The sequence below is a fragment of the Lolium rigidum genome, chromosome 5 (genome assembly GCF_022539505.1).
Source record: "Lolium rigidum isolate FL_2022 chromosome 5, APGP_CSIRO_Lrig_0.1, whole genome shotgun sequence".
NCBI lineage: Eukaryota > Viridiplantae > Streptophyta > Magnoliopsida > Poales > Poaceae > Lolium > Lolium rigidum.
In genome coordinates this window covers 232601549-232612401 of record NC_061512.1, presented here as the reverse complement: position 1 = coordinate 232612401, position 10853 = coordinate 232601549, and the positions used below count along the sequence as shown (strand labels likewise).

General features: G+C 45.5%; 1 long non-coding RNA gene and 1 pseudogene across 1 annotated transcript; both read right to left on the bottom strand.

Annotated features, from left to right (window-relative positions):
• On the bottom strand, positions 1–2119 carry LOC124655106 (annotated as a pseudogene).
• Positions 2120–2905: 786 nt separating this feature from the next.
• Positions 2906–5597, bottom strand: LOC124655362. The gene is made up of 6 exons (XR_006988654.1): positions 5427–5597; positions 4782–4855; positions 4622–4695; positions 4465–4530; positions 4255–4376; positions 2906–3715 (listed from the first exon to the last, which is right to left on the bottom strand). It is a non-coding gene; the product is annotated as an uncharacterized LOC124655362 (long non-coding RNA).
• Positions 5598–10853: the final 5256 nt, after the last annotated feature.

Sequence of the window (10853 nt, the reverse complement as noted above, 5' to 3'; positions counted from 1 at the left end):
TCCACCTTTTTTTTCAAAATAAGCAAACCTACCCACTAAAACTCGTCAAGATATATACACCAAATCTGAGGAAAGCTGGATGCTAAATTTGGAACGGAGGCAGTTGTTGTGTATCGAACAAGTTTACACTACTTGCGCGCATCACTCGGCAAGTTAAACTGCACGCACACACATTATACATTGACTACCTGGGGTACCTTGATGACAACAAATACTCTTCTTCCAAGCTATATTGTCTGCTCACCTCCTCCCTATTTGTACCCTTAATCACAGCATAATTTGGTGCATCCATATCACACGTCACAATGTTTCCGTGGGGTACATGAAGGCTCTCGAGCGTCATCTCCACTTGCCTCATGGTCGGACGGTGGTCACCTTCCATTCTCACGCATGCTGCCGCCAACATAGCTACCTCTTCTACATCCTTGCCTCCTTCCTCCACGACCTGAGGATCCAAGACACGAGCTAGGTCGCCTGCTGCAAGCAAAGTGGTGAAATATGAGACAAGGCTTTCCTCGTCGGACGACCGATATGAGCACGGTTTTTTCCTGGTGAGCAACTCCATGAGAAGAACGCCGAAGCTATAAACGTCGCTCTTCTCGTGAGCCGCCCCGTGTAATAGTACACGGGGTCTAGGTACCCGAATGTCCCTTGGATGGCCGTTGCGTCCCCTGTCTGATCGATCGGAATGCACCTCGAAGCTCCAAAGTCCGACACCTTTGCTACGAGAGTGCCATCTAGCAGAATGTTCTGAGACTTGATGTCCCTGTGGACTATGGGGACTGATACGGCCGAGTGAAGGTACGCGAGAGCTCTGGCGGTCTCCGTTGCGATTCTCAGCCGATCCATCCATGGCAGCGATGCTCTAGGATCCTCGATGTGAAGGTGGTGATAAAGGGTCCCATTGGGGATGAACTCGTACACCAGCAGCGGCACCTCCGTCTCGAGGCGGCACCCGAAGAGCTTGACCACGTTTCTATGGTTGATCTGCGAGAGGATGGCCACCTCGTTGATGAACTCGTCGATCTCCCTCTGGACTGCGACCTTGGACTTCTTGATCGCCACGACGTGTAGGTCGTCGGACATGATCCCCTTGTACACCGTGCCATGCCCTCCCCCTCCGATCTCGCGAGCCTTGTCGAAGTTGTTCGTGGCCTTCTCCAGCTCCACCAAAGGGATGATCATCCTCTCGGCGATGTCCGCCTTCTGTGACACCAGTTGTTCCAACAGATGTCCCCTGTTCTGCTTGAAGAACTTCCGCTTCAACATTTTTGCTCTTTGATGCTTGATCTTCCTGGTCACGAAAATAGCACCGAGTACTAGCGAGTAGAAGGCCAGCGCCACCTGCCAATTCCTATGCCGATACTTAAACCTGAAAATTGGAGAGAAAATGTGTCACGGTTCGGAAAAACTATGTTGTGAAGAAAATATGTCATGGTTACGGAAAAACTCGTTACGGAGTACTATGAAACGAGCAAGAAGCGATGCAATCTCTGATGTGCAATCGGCATTTATCATGATTGGTGATGTGCTCACCTAGGGAAGATTTGATGCAGCCATCTTTGATGCGTGGGTTGCCACGGGCGCCACGCGGACACCGGCATGTGTATCCCCCGGGGTGTTGGTGCACTCGCCGGAGCACAGGCCGGGCAGCGCGCACTCGTCGATGTCTTGGCATCCGCCGGCGACGTAGGGGTTGCCCTGGTACCCGTCCTGGCACTGGCACACAGCGGCCAGTGGAGTTGCGCGTCTCCGAGACGACGAACGGGCCGGCGGCGGTGAGGCCGCCCCAGGTGCCGTTGCCGTCGGGGGTCCCGTGGTAGGTGATGTTGACGGCGCCCGCGCTGTCCTTGACGCGCACCGTGGAGTTGGCCAGCGAGATCTCCACGACCTCGAGGGTGCCGATGAGCAGCCGGCCGCGCGTCCGATCGCAGGTGAGGTTGAAGCCCGGCCAGTGGCATCCGTCGCCGATGTCGAATGGGTACGGCACGCTCACGCCGCCGCAGCTGGTGGGGCAGCCTGGCGGCGGCCGTGATGCGCCTCGTGTGACCTGAGCCGACGCCGAGAAGCAGAGCAGCAATAGCAACACAGCGGCCAGTGGAGTCGCCGGAATCATCATGGTAGATATGGGATCGCCGCCTACTGCGTCTGTTGCATATGTACTGTCGGTCCAAGCAGTGAGTTAGCCGTGCATTCGCGTGTTGACTGGTCTACGCCTATTTATGACCTCTGTCGTTCCGCCTGCTCCGCCACGGTCAAATGTACCTGAGGACCGACGTATTCAAAGCTGAAGAAAAAAGACCGATCCTCGAGACTCGAGTCCTGACTGAGGCTTCCCAGCCATTCCGGTATCCTCCCGGAGAGGTGGTTGCTGTATGCCTTCGTCTGGAACAGTGGCAGGATCAACCGTGCTGCCGAAATTAACGCGTCCTTTGCTTTGTTTCTTCTCGCGGCTCCCGGCACGTGCATCGACAGCTGGCGTCCCGTGCTTTGCCGTTTGCACGACGGAACAAGAAAGCGAGACAAAGCAGCAGCGTGCATCGATCGGACACTGCTTTGGATTATTTCGTGCGTTTTCCCTCTTTTCTGTGTACCGCGATTAAATTAGCGTCCTGCTGCCAGCCTGGCTCCACTGCTTTGGTCCTTCTCGATTCCTTCCCTCGCCTTCTCACGTACCTACGACGCGCTTCACTTGTGTGATTCTAATCACGTCCTCCATCATTGCCCACACGCACTGCTACTAGACTATTACGTAAACCACCCAACAAAACTTTCTCAATCTTTACAGCACAAAATCATGATGTTCATGTACAATAGCAACACTATGGGAAAATGGCAAAATACTTATCAGATGACTTTTGGCCAGCAATCAACTGGAGTAGATAAGAAATCACAGAATTCTACCAGTAAATCCTCCTACACATCGGCCAAAGTGAATCAACACAACAGAACAATGCCCAGTTCTGAAATTTCATTACATTGCCAAAAATATAACTAGCAAGCTATTTGAACACAAACCACTCGAGCCAAACGGAAGCTACCGTGATACAATGGTTATCAGTACATGCTGCATATGTTCATGGTGATGAATAACACTAGCAGTGCCAGCAAAATTGATAGACTCAAACAATACAAAATCATGTCCAGAATCATATGTAACACTGCAGCAATTGTGGCTCATTTACTACTATTTACAAACAGGTGAATCAACAAAATGACACCCAGGTTGCATCAGGTTTGAATTAGCTACTCCAAACAAACATGGATCCATCACCTATGCATCATCACAAGCTTGACAGGAAAAATCATCTCGACAACAGAACAGGGCCGAGTTCCAAAATTTCATGACCTTGACAAAAAAAATTATGAGGCTATCTCAACTCAAACACTCAAGCCAATATGACCAGTCGGAAGATACCGGGTACCGATGGTAATCAGTACAGCTGCGCAAGATCTCGACTTTTTTAGACAACTATCAGTTTGTTCTCGCGACCTCATGAATACTAAAAGAGCTGAATAGCATAACATGATGCAGTCATTGTAGTCTGCAAACATTCAACAAGCCCAACCTGCAATTTTGAAGAGTTCAAAGCTCCTAACCTGAATCGCTTGTCGAGAAACAGTTCATGTCAAGGCAGGGCAGAGCAGTTGCCATCACATGGCCATATATACACAACCTAACAAAACCCACCACAAGAGCATCTCTACTAGCAGCCTGCACGAAGCAATACACTGGGAATTAAGGAGACATTCAAATGAGCTGGTATGAACATCACAATAAAAGTACTAAAAACATCCTACTACTTACACCAGTGCCAGTTCATCTGTCATTAACCAAATCAACACACAATCTAGCAATAACCGGTTGACGCAAGAAATCAATTGGACAAGTGTAGATGGACAGACGTAACATAGATGTAGTAGCCAACAGCATGATAGAAGCCAGCAACTTCAAGATGATCAACTCGAGAGAGAAAGATAACAAATCAATGACTATCTTTTGTCCTTCTAAACAAAGTATTGAACACTTAACATGGAAATACCAGAAACATGTCTGCAACCAGATATGCAACCTCAAACCTCAAAAGAACATGCAAAGTCAAAGGTCAACTGGGATATACATATAACATCTACCAACCCATGTTTAAGAACTACACATCCATCTCACTGCAAACCAACTTTACTTGAGCATTTTGTTATTTACAGGAAAAGAAAATATTTTACCATAAGATTATTTTAAATAAGAAAACGTACCAGAGTTTACAAGGCTGCTGCATCTGCTGTATCATGGAAGGCTCCAGATGCAGATAGACACTTTCATGGCTGAACCCTGGCAACCTGGGCACCTCATGGAAGCACCAGACTTAAAGCCCTTGCTGAAATAAACAAGGGACCATGGTCAAGAACAGTACTGCGAAAGATACATGGCCAGCTGGGTTTTTGGAATGGACAAACAAGACTTACCCCTTGCAGTTGGTGCAGAGTACATTACTAGAAAGAGAGAACTTCCAATCATGCAACACCATACAGCTGGGTTATGCCCATATGAAAGGAATCAAGACATAAGTCAGCAATCAACCCATTCCATCAAGTGAAGAATTGCAAATAAAGGAAAGCCAACCTGAATGCCAGCATGACTACACAAATAGAAATCAAACTCTGTCGGATGGCAAAGCTTCGATTCAATAATAGTGCCTAAAAAAATCAGAAAGGTCCATTCCTCAGTGATAAGATGGAATCAAGCAAAGCCCACAAAGAACTTGTTTGCACAAACAACTAACCAGGGAGTATGTTCCCACTTTTATCAACAGTATGCTGATTATTCTGGTTATTAGCAAAAAGCCTCGTGCTTCTCCTGCAAAACAAATTCAGAATCAACTGCAATTCAGGCTTATAAAACACAGGCAAAAAAGTTTTTTTTGCCTAAGCGGCTGCTGCTCTACTACTTAAACACATTAAATAAAAATGTATATATAAGTTCTTGCTCGCAAAGGGCAATACCAAATCATGCACAAATTATAATTTATCTAAGTGGCTGCTGTCCTGCTACTTAAACAAGTTGAATCAATAAGATGACGTGCATGTTTGATCAGGTTTTAATAAAAAAGACCTGGTGATGGTTTATTTCATCAGTTCAAGAAAAAACTATTAAAAGTCTTGAAGTGGCACATCAGGCTTGAACATTTACATACAGTTCGACGAGATTAATAAGGTCCAGATTCTTAAATCAATAAAATCTACTCTATGTGGCTGGTGTACTACAACCAGATTTAGACATGTTAAATCAATTAAACAACATCCAGATAGATAAGGTCCAGATTCTCAGCTTTGTGGCATGCAACAAGATACCAAATGTTAGCTTCGTGCCAGATTCGTAGAAAAGATGCAATTTTTAGCAAGAATAGATAGAAGAAAAGGAGAGAGACCTCACGATGCAGTAGCGGCTCAGAGTGGTGGCCGGCAGTAGAACCTCGATGGCGTGGCCACCAGAAGATGCCAGCGGCAGCAGCTCCGGCTGGACTGCGGGCAGCAGCAGCCAGGGCAGGTAAACACTGATTTGTCATCGGTGCCCTCCCGCCGCCATCACAGCAACACAGCGAGCCCCTCACACAGCCTGCCGTCACAAGCCATCACCTGTAGCAGCTGTTCAAATATTAGAACTGGAAAAGTCTGAACCTGTAGATTAATGTAACAGGAAGCAAATAAAACTACAAGAAATGGAGAACCAGTGACTGTTTTCTTCCACAATGTTGTAATAAATAGGTACATGAGGAGATAGGGCAAAATACACTCATACTACAACAGATTAGCAACGAACTCATACTACTAGAATACCTAGTCTATCAGCTGCATATACATGCTGAGAGCACATTACACTAGATAGGCTTTTCGATCAAGGCATGGATAACTAATGGACATGTTCATACCAGGCTAATGGACGTGGTAAGACACAAACAGATGCAATATAGAGCTACTAGTGATTAGTTTGCTATTTTGGTTAATTAATCTATAAATGAGATGCCGAACCGCTCGCTTGTTGGCGTTTGCACTCACACCAGCAGCACAAGGAAACAGAGAAAAATCAATGAATTCAAATTTGGATTTCACAAAAACTTGGTGACATTATATTGTCCTGTCGGATCGAAAATATATCCCTTGCATACGAGGGCTAATATATACCTGGAAGGCTGGAACACATTTAAAATCCTTCCTACTGAATGGGCGTACATGCGTCGATTGGTTAACAATTATTTTAGGCGTGCGTGACCTGAAGAATAGCTCAGCTGAACAACACTATCTAACAGATTGAAAAATATTCAGTTGCATGTGACTTCCTCTACTGGTTACACGTTCAACGGGAGAAAAGCTACAAATTTTAGCAAGAACAGATGGAATAAGAGGAGGAGAGAGGCTTCACCGGGATGCAGCGACTTCGAGTGGTGGCCGACATCAGTAGGTCGAGGGCGAGGTTGCCAAAAGAAGGAGAAGCCGGCAGCAGCACCTCCGGCCGGAATGCGGCAGAAGCAGGCGGTGCAGGCGACCACCGGCTCGCCCTCCGTGCCTCCCCGCCGCCATCCCGGCGCCGCAGCGAGCCCTCCCGCAGGCCGTGGTCACACGCGCTCACCGGCAGCAGCGATTCGATCTTTGGCTGTGAGTTGCGGTCGAGGCGGCCTGTGGATGCGGTTGAGGAGGAGGGCCGGCCGGAGCTCGACGGAGCAACGCGGTGGCACCGCTTTGGCGGATTCCTGTGGGTCTATGGATCGCCGTGGGGGCTGCAGAACGGTGGTTCCATGCCATGGATACGGTGCAGGAGGAGGAGTTGGTGCCGGTGCGGTGGTCGGCGGCGCGAGGGCTGGCCAGAACCAGGCGGGATTTGCCGGCGATGGAAGGGGAACGGGAGGTGGAGCTGAGAAGGGTAAAAGACGAGAAAGAAAGAGAGTGGCGCTGTGTTGGGTGGGGTTTGGACTTAACCAAATTTTCGTCTCTTGATTTTGGCAAGTTAAGGTCCCGAGAAAAAATTAAACGCCCAGTAATTACTACCTACCTTGAGAAGATCAATCAGCATACCGTGGAAAAATATATCGCGCCGTAATTACTACCTGCCTTGAGGAGATCAATCGGCATCATGAGAAGAAATAAGTCGCCGTAATTACTCTATCTTAAGTGATGAAAATCCAACTGATTGTTAATTGCATTGTTGGCACTTTCCTTACTTTCTCTGTTGACTAAGTTGGATATTGACGCCATTTCTGATTCCCACTATGCTGCATAGGTATGCTTCGGCGATTACAACAAATTTTAATCGGAATTTAGAGAGCTACCATATGAGAGACAAATGGAAAATAGCTTGCATGTAGCTTTTCACATGTGTGTATATGCATGTAGCTCTTCTACCTAAACGCCTAGGCCATGTCGATTTTCTTTTCTCACAAGGCGCGCTTATCACCTACACTTGCACTACATGTACATATGGAGAAACTCTCTCCACACATTTGTCGCGTCCGGCAGCTTCGACGACTAAAGGTCGCATCCTTCATCATCGATAAACTCAACTCCCCTAGCTAAACAACTACCTACACCTACCGTCTCCGAGATAACAACAATCAATGTCATATAGAGACACGTCGACAACGCCCCAACCTCGATGTGTAATACTCCGCCGAGAAGCAATTGTACATACTAGGGCATGAGCGAGAAGGCAAACTCAAAGAGAGAGTCCCAATGGTCCAACTTTTCAGCCCTGGCCAGGACGTCCAACAAGTATAGTCGAATCAACAGGGGTCCGAAAAAGTTTTGTTCCGTTCGCGAATTAGGTGTCACTTCAAGAGATGTGTATTTAATTTTCCTATTTACACCACCCTCTGGCTGGTCATAGTGCATAGTATCATATTGTAGTATCATACATATGATACTTGTCTATAATACTATCACTATAGTGGGTGGTATTATAGAGTAGTATCATAATCTTCTAAATTTATTGTTTTGTAGAATCGCAACTACAAAATGTGTGTACAAGATCTATTTAGCATTAGTTTTTCTCGTAACGTGCGCTATGATACGGTTATCCACCTATGTTACTGTAATCTTATCTCTCCTCATTAATTAGATGCCACATCAGCTTTTTGTGGGCCTAAGATGCATGATACTACCTAAAATACTAGCACTATGACCAGACCTCATATATGCATAGTAGGACCCCATGCAAGTGGGTGAGTGTCTTCAACCATTCCTCTTCTAGTTTCAGGAGAAACCATGTTTGCGGGCCCCACGACGACAATCCCTATCTTTCCTTCCAAGCAGTGGTTCCATGTGATTTTTCTCTTTACAACACTCTTACATACTACTCCCTCCGTCCTAGTTCGCAAGGCAAAGTTTTCAAATATCTTGGCCCAAGGTGAATTCTCATTGGCTCTAAATTTGCACGTTAAAACATGCAAAAACTTTGCCTTTCACATGCATGGAGTACTAGTGCGTGGTGGTTTCACATGCATGGAGTACTAGTGCGTGGTGGGAGATGAAAAGAGGAGTGTTTGCATGCAAAAATGAATTAGTTTACTCCCACATTAAATGCAAAATATGCCTAGGAGGTGAGGGATTTTGGGACAAATATTTTTTGGGAATTTGCCTTGCGAACCGGGACGGAGGGAGTAGTATTAATACACCATGACATAAAAGGGTCTCCCGTCATTCCTCGCTCGCTTAAAGGCAAAACTTTGTTTGTGGTCCCGCAACATCTACCCCTAACTTTCTTTAGGCATGCGAATTTTATATTTGTATTTGTTTAACATAGGTCATAATGACATGAAATATCAATAAATAGACCAAGTTCTTACAAGAATTTGGTCGGTTGCCTCGAAGTGGGATGTTTGCGCAAAAAGTCTAGAAATCTTCCTTAAGGGTAGACATATATGTGAAGCAAAAGCCACTTATGAGTTGCGTTCCAGTTTTTTTCTCTCTCCCCGACACCATACCTATAATAGTACATCATGAATTAGGAGGAGGGTTTCCAATCCTTCCTTGTGCCATATCAAGTTGGCTCCTATTTTTGTGGTTCCCGCTAGGTCAACGCTAACTTTCATTCAAAAGTGGTGATTCCATGTGACTTTCTCTTTATTTGTGTTATCACATGTCATGTGAACATGAAAACCTCCAAAAGAGGTCAAGCCTTATAAGAGTTGGGTCGGTGCCCCGAAGTGGGAATTTTCCCTATAAGTTCATAATCTACAGTCATGATAGTCATGTTTGTGAATCGAGTGGCCACTTAAGAAGTCGAATGTTGTGTATTGGATTTCTCTCTTTACGCAGCACTTATATGTATACCTATATAGGACCCTTTGTTGCGTGTTTTCGAGCAAAACCCTATGTCTTGGGCCAGTGATGTCTACTCCGGGAGTGGTGATTCCATGTTAAATTTTCTCTATTTGTGTTAGAATATGTCATACGGACATGGCAAACCAAAAATGAAGCAGAGTTCTTACTAGAGGTTGGCTAGGGCTCCTAAGTGGACGCTTCGCACTTTAAGTCGGAATAGTCATGTTTGTGAAGAAAGTGCCACTTGAGATTTGTGTATTGACTCTTCCTCTTTTAACCACCCTCAAATACCCACGATAGGACTACATGCAAGAGTTAGAGAGTTTGTCACCCCTCATCGGGGTGATTTTAGGTGAATCCATGTTCGTTAGGCTCCACCAAGTCTGCCCCTAGCTTTCCTTCAAAACTGGTGATTCTGACTTTTCTATTTGCTTGTGTTATAATCATTATTCTTTAAAACATCCGCTGAATCAACGATTAATAGTCCAATTAATCGTTGCTCCGGACCTGACTATGTCGAATACCTCTAATTGGTTGTGTTAATCTTTTGTCCCGACTAATCACTATGACAGTTCGATTACTAGGCATGCTCCCAATCAACTACTATATTTGGTCAAAAAAATAGTCGCAAATTTTACAACGCAAATCTATTGTCCAGCCGGTACACCACCCAAATCAAGTAGGTTTGCGAAGCTCCCTCGCTAGTTCCTTGTCATCAGCGACCAGCTCCTTGTCGTCGCTGATCAGTTCCTCCTTTGCTGACTAGACTTCACATACATGATCTTGTCCGCCTTGAGGAGCTCGTCAAGAAGCTCGAGGCCGCCTTCATTAGTGTAGGTTGTTGAGTTGCAAGGGGAATCATACCTTGGCTAGGTAGTAGGAGATTATAAAGTTCAAATGTCGGAGGAGGAGAAGCGAAAGGAAGGAACATGGTGGAGGCTGGTGGCTCCTCAGTCGCTCATGACCTTGAAGATTAGATGAGAGTGGAGAAGCGTACTTGGTTTAATAAGATTTTGGGCTCTAGAGAAGTAAGGCTAGACATATAGAGGGCCGTAAAATATTTCTTTCTTATATACATGTGTTTTAAGTGCTAATATGTATATGTTGCACCGATTAATTGCTGACCAATTAAAATAAATTAATCGTCTTACTTCTAATTAGTATGTACTCCCAAGCCAGCCGAGCAGCTAACGATTAACAATTTTCTTACCATTGGTTATAATTAATATGTTATGGGAACATGAAAAATGAAAGAATAGACCAAGTTCTTAGAAGAGTTGGGTTGTTTGCCTCAAATTGAGAGTTTTGCACTATGGGTTTGCAATCTTCCTACAAGATAGTCCTATTTGTGAAGTAAGTGCCATTTTAGAGTTTTGTAGTGGATTTTCCTCTTTACACTACACTTACATAATCATATTAACACATATGCAAGAGGGGTAGGCTTTCTGAACCTCCCTCGTGCAATTTAGTTGACGCCATGTCACGTAAGCCTCGGGTCGAAAGTGGTTACTCCACGTTACTTATCTCTCTATTTTTTTAGG